Source organism: Psammomys obesus, unplaced genomic scaffold (genome assembly GCF_907164565.1).
Source record: "Psammomys obesus unplaced genomic scaffold, mPsaObe1.curated_primary_1811, whole genome shotgun sequence".
NCBI lineage: Eukaryota > Metazoa > Chordata > Mammalia > Rodentia > Muridae > Psammomys > Psammomys obesus.
In genome coordinates this window covers 46,475,585-46,481,922 of record NW_026596051.1, presented here as the reverse complement: position 1 = coordinate 46,481,922, position 6,338 = coordinate 46,475,585, and the positions used below count along the sequence as shown (strand labels likewise).

Here is a 6,338-nt window from a genome sequence, read left to right as displayed (position 1 = left end):
AACCAAACCAAACCAAACCAAACCAAACCAAACCAAACCAAACCAAATCAAATCAAACCAGAAAACAAAACCTACATTTCCCCAAAAGTGCACCATCAAAGGTCTTGAGCTGATAGCTCTAAATCAAAAAGGTCAGTCAGTGGAAAAATTGGAAAGCAGTTAACAGTCCAAATTAGACTGAAGGTCACTAGTCAAATAACACCTGTACTTCCAAGAAAAGTTTTTTTTTGTTTGTTTGTTTGTTTGGGTTTTTTTGTTTTGTTTTAATTTTATTTCCAAGACACTAGCACAACTGGGATTCAGTAAGGCCTTAGGGAGTACAGAGAAGACCTTCCCACCCATTGGGCAAAACCTTTTACTTGATAGAAAAGTCTTATCTCTATTTTGCCCAAAGACAGCCTGACACCCTGCACTAAGATGGGCTAAGCCTTTCTTAGACAGGATGAAGGAACCAGAGCATGGGTATCCCACTGTGGTCCTCACAGCTATTGGAGTTCTAGAGTTCAAGAAGGGACAGACAGCCTGTGCTGCCTCCATCTGGGTGCCTGCCACCTACCTTGGCATGCAAGGAGAAAGCAGGGACCTTGGGTTGTTCAAACACAAGGTAGTGGTAATCCTAACAGCCAGCGGCAAAGTGCCATGTCGGAGGAGGACTCCAGCGCTAAACAGAACCATCCAGAATCACAAAGCACTGTTCAAAGAACTGTTCACCCATCTCCCATGTCAGAGGAAGACCCAGATGAGGACCCAGAGACTTCAATGCCTAGAACCCGTGTAAACCTGGGTGTGGTGGCAGGCGCTTGTAGCAGCAGAGCTGGGGAGGTAGCCACAGGCAGAGCCCTGGAGCTTGTCAGCCAGCTGTTCTAACTGAATTTCAGGTCAAGGGAGTCATGCCGTCTCAAAAGGCAAGGAGGACAGTGTTCTGAGAAAGGCCATCTGAGGCTAAGCTTTGGCCTCTGCCCATGCTCACACACACAATCCACATGTAAGCACATACACATACACATGTGATAAAATAGCACCTACACACAAGGTGCTATTTTATCAGTCATAACCTGATTTATCAACGCAGCACAAGGCATTGATATTTACTGGTTCATTCCAATGAAAGTTATTTGTCATTATATATGACAACCCTGAAAACGTGTAACATGATTCACACTTTAATTACAATAGAAATATGCCGCTACACTCATGCAGATAATTAAACACAGCTCGAACTCATTACTGAGTTACTTGAAAAAACAAACTGCTAAGCCCAAGACTTAATTATAAACTTCCAATCTGACTTGAATTAATTCTTTCTCGCCTCCAATGAATTCCAGACATTTCAATGGAATCTCATTGAAATTTCAGCAAACATTTATGTCATTGACTTCATATTCTTTAAGGTAGTTAAAAAACAAAACAGAACAAAAAACACCCATATATTTTCCAAAAGGAGACTGCACAGGCAGATCGCCACCCACGATTCACAGCTGTAGATTTCTAAGAGGCAAAATCAAGGAGTAAGTGAGCTTTGGAGGCTGGGAGGCATGGCCTGCCTGGTTCAAGGGCTCAAGGAGCCTTCCATTCATCATCACCCCTTTGACCTTCCAGGGCCTTCTATTCACCCCTTTGACCTTCCAAGCCCTTACATTAACCTCTTTGACCTTCCAGAGCCTTACATTAACCTCTTTGGCTTTTTCCATCCAAGGCAGGTTAATCTTTGTTTCTTAGTTGGGAGGAACAGTTTCTTACCACCTCAGAACACAAAGGACTATCTGTAGTCCCATCACTTGGAAGACAGAGTAAGGCAGAAGGTGTAGGAGTTCAAGACCAGCCTCAGCTGCCTGGGCTACAGGAGTCTCAATTAAAACAACAAAAGGAAAAGAAAAAAAGCCTCACAAATGACCACAGATAAGAGAGCATTAACTGTCTCTAGCAATATGCCTTTGCTTTTGGAATGAAGCAGTCTTTTATGTGCATATAAGCAAGATGTGTTTGATCGGAGATGCCAACAGATAGTATTCTGCTTTCTGGTTAACAAATCTATTTATGTGTGTGTGAACAAAAAAAAATTTTTTTTCTGAATTCTACTAGAAATTCTAAGTTAAGCTTTACATTTACTTAAAAGCTGTATTTTTTTTTTTTTTTTAATAGGTAAAGGAGACCACCACACCCTACTCAGCCGAGTCACTTCTAAAGCTTGACTTAGTCTGCCATCTAGTGCCCAGAACAAGGAAATCATAGCAGAGCCGCTGGGACACGTTTTGACGGATGACTCTTTCCAGAGACAGTGGCTGGGCTCTATCAGCAGGAGAAAGACAACAGATAGGTGTGACACTACTTGGTGTGGTTTGTGGGTTAATTTCACGTCACCTGAATCCAAAATATCCTTAAACATGGAAGGCCCCAGCACCCCAAGGCCGGGACTGGGGCTGGCTGCCGTGGGTGAGCACTGGCAAACAAAACAGGCAACCACAGCACAACCAGAAAAACAAAAGCAAACCGAACAAGACTGAGCGAATGTCGAGAGTGTCTTTTAGGACATCATCTAAAAACCCGGTCGGCCGTCTCCTTAATCACCCGTACTTATGCTCTAAAGCAAAGGAAAGCAGTCTACACTGAGACCAGCTAGGAACTTCAGTTCCACCGTTTCTCAGCTGTGTGCCGCTGTTAAGTTATTCACTTCCCGGGTCTCTGGGCTGTGCCTTCTCTGCCAGGAGAGTTATAATAGCTAAATTCCAGTAATGTGTGAGATCTCTCCACTGTGGGCATTTATTGAACCTTTAGGATATCCTAGACACTGTGCTAATAAGTTCAGAATAGGAAATTGTCTACTCTTCTTAGTAACATGGTACTCAGAGTTGTATCTTACTCCTTCTGTAACCGAGAACACTGAGGCCTAGCAAGATGCTATCAAACAGTCCAAGAGCTGTCAGATGGGAGGTAGGATTCAAACCCAGTCCGCCTGACACCGGAACCAATATGTACAATCCCTGCATTATACTGAGTGTCCCGTTACGGTTCTATTGCTGTGGAGAGGCACCATGCCAAGAAAACGCTTGTAAAGGGAACCATTAATTGGGGCTGGCTTATGGTGTCAGAGGTTTAGGCCATTACTATCATGGCAGGAAGCATGGCGGTGGGCAGTGCGGGCTCTGTAATGCATTTCCTTCTTTTTAGAAACTGGATACTTACAAAAGAAACAAACAAAGTTCCACAAAATTGGTTCTCTGATCTATGTGGCTGAACTTTCCCCTAATATTTTCTCAGGAAAAATGGTTATAATATGAAATTTATCACCTTCCCTGTTCCGGGTACAGTTCCATGGGCCAAATACACCCTAATGTCTATTTCCAAAATGCTCTTGTACCCATTAGACAATAATGCCTACTTTCTCTACCTACCAGGCCCTCAAGCGCCATTTTACTTTTGTGCCTTTCTGATTTTGATTACTCTAAGTACCTTCTCCAAGTGGAGCCCACCGTAGTTGCTTTTTGTGGCTGGGCTTGTTTTACTGAGCATAATGGCACTGGCAGTTCATCCATTCGTAGTGTGTGTTAGAATTCTCTTCTTTCTAAGGCTGAGTAATACCTCACTGCATGGCTATGCCTTGTTTTACTCATTGGTAGACATGTGGGCTGTGCCTATGTGTTTGTGTTGTGAATAATGACAATTTGAACATGGGTACACAAGTAACTCTCTGAGACCTTACTCTCAATCCTTCTGGGTATATACCCAGAAATCAAGTAGCTAGACCACATCCTAACAGTTCTTTACTGGTGTATATTTGGTTGTTCGTGGTTTTCATATTCGCATGTTGAACCATCCTTCCCTCTTTGTCCTACCCCCATCAAACAGTACCCAGGACCCTCTTAAAAAACTTTAGCCTACAGTCCCAATTCCTCTTATCCTTTTCTACTTTGTGTATTGTTTTAGAGATTTGCCACTTCCTGGAACTCTACACAATTTTCCTGTTCATAGAGTGTATTGTCCGCTGGCTTTTTCCTCTCATCAGGAGGCAAGTCCTCTTGGGGGCAGCAGGGTCGTGGGGGCTGGGGAGGGGCTTTGTGTCATTTGCTCAGCACTCAAGTGACTGCGGCAGCACCGGGCAGCGGGAGTGGTCACTGACTGGCTTCTGTATTGAGCATCTCTGCATGCATGCATCAGGGGGCTTAGCCTAGCACCAGCAGAGGCGGGCGGGCTGAGAGCGAAGCACACTTCGCACTGGACAGGGAATGCTACCTGCCATTTTTGGGAGTGAGTTGTAATAACACAGTCCTCTCAAAAATATTGATCTTTCTTTAGATCCCTCTATTAATGAATTCAAGACGTTGGAACAAGTAGCAGAATGCAGTTTTATAGAAAGAAAAGTACAGTTGAGGCTGCCATGCTCAACTAAAGCAAACTTAAAGGCAGCATTAAAAGAAGCCAATCAACTTTCCTTCTGGGAAAGTCTTCCCTCTCCAAAATGATGGCCAAGTTTCTCTGTAGTCAATGCTCACATATACCCCTGTCCTCCAGTCAAGGTTAACCATACGTGATATTGAGCTGACATTTGCATCAAAGCTCACCAGAAGTCTGTCAGTCTTGTGCCTAATACAGAGATTGCAAAGCACTGTGGCTAACTGTAGCATCAACACCATCATCCTTTTCATGGGTGACCCCGTGATGGCTATTGTTGGTTGTCAGTTTGACTATGTCTGGAATTAACTAAAACGCAAATGGCCGAGCACAGCTGTGAGGAATTTTTTTCTTAATTAAATCCTTTGAAGTCCCACTTCTAATCTAGATCCTTTTTCTGGTGGGAAGATCCACCTTTAATCTGGGGCACACTTCAGCTGGCAGCCTATATAAAGGATACACACACACACACACACACACACACACACACACACACACACAAAGCTCTCTTTCTTTGCCTGCTTGCATTCACTAGCAAGTTCATTCCTTCATTGGCATTAGAGCCTACTTCTTTGGGATCCCGACATATCCTGAAGACCAGCTGAGACAATCAGCCTCAAGGACTAAACAACTATTGGATTCTTAGACCTTCCATTGGGAGGTAGCCATTGTTGGACTAGCTGGACCACACAGTCTTTAAGACACTTCAATTTTAATATATATGTAATATATAAGTATGTATTCATATCAGTTCTGAACTTCTGTTTCTCTAGGAAACCGTGACTAATACAGAGTTCTATGAAGTTCCTAACCCTTAAGCATTTTTACATTATCAGTGTAATTTCAAATAAATAAATAAATAAATAAACATTCCTTGCAGTTGATGTAATTTGTACAAAGGGGTGTTTTCATGGTAGCACAATTTTAATGAATTTGCCGTTTTTTCTAATAAACACTGATGCTATTGTTTGGACAAGGCTGGCAGAGGGTATCACTAGAATGTGAAAAACTGCAATCTGGGCAAGGATGAGAAAGGTCAAACAATGATTTTGAGAAAGCAAATACCTTGATATGATCAGATGATTCTATCACAGAGGCAGACATTCTTGCATTAGATACTTAGAGCCATAAACCGTCACAACCAACTTTTTAAATAAACATTTAGGCCTTCAGCAGATCTAGTAATAGCTCTCTTCATGTTGTGGAGGTTTGACTCTGGGATCTTCATGTCTTAGCACTATCAGCTCTCAGTTTGACAGCTGGAGCATCATTTTACTCTTACATCATAACTCACTCTAAAGGTGAGTTATGTCCATGATATGCTGTGGGAAATCACTGCTTCTTTTCATGGTATCACTTTGAAGTTATCAGTATTATCATTTTTGGGGTCATTTTTCTGTATTTTTGGCATTTTCCTCCTTTTGTTTCTGTATGGAATGACAAATACTTTTATTGCATTTTATGAATTTTCCCACAGGCATGAGTAGAAAGTCTCCTTAGACTATGACACAGCCTGTTTGTGACAAAAAAAATGTGTTTTTAAAAGGGAGGGTCCCTCTGAAAAGAACGGTTGGCTGCGAAGTGTTTGCACACATGCACTCGGACAGTCGCCTCTTTTCTCTTCCTCTTAACCTTAGAGTCAAAGTAATAGCCAAAAGGCACGATAGAACAATGTCGAGGAGCCAAAGGCCAGCCGGGGTGCTGTAAGTTTCCACAAGGCACAGCGGCACACAGACACGGTTCCTTCCACAGGGGGCCTTCCTGAGGTGGAAGCACCGTTCACCGAAGGTGAGAAGACACCACCAGGACTGCCGTGCTTTCCCTTTGTAGGTTTGCTTGCGTTTCTAGTGCAGTTGTCAATCTTGTAAAGAATGTGGTATTTTGTGCGTCTGTCTGCAACTGAATTACCCTGGGGCAACATCAATTGCCGTTGAATGTGGTTATTTTCT

The 6,338-nt window shown here is 42.9% G+C and overlaps 1 protein-coding gene across 1 annotated transcript in view; it reads right to left on the bottom strand.

The window, feature by feature from the left end:
• The window catches only part of Fam114a1 (family with sequence similarity 114 member A1), a 63,849-nt gene that overhangs the window by 34,744 nt on the left and 22,767 nt on the right, over nucleotides 1–6,338 (bottom strand). The window lies entirely within an intron of this gene.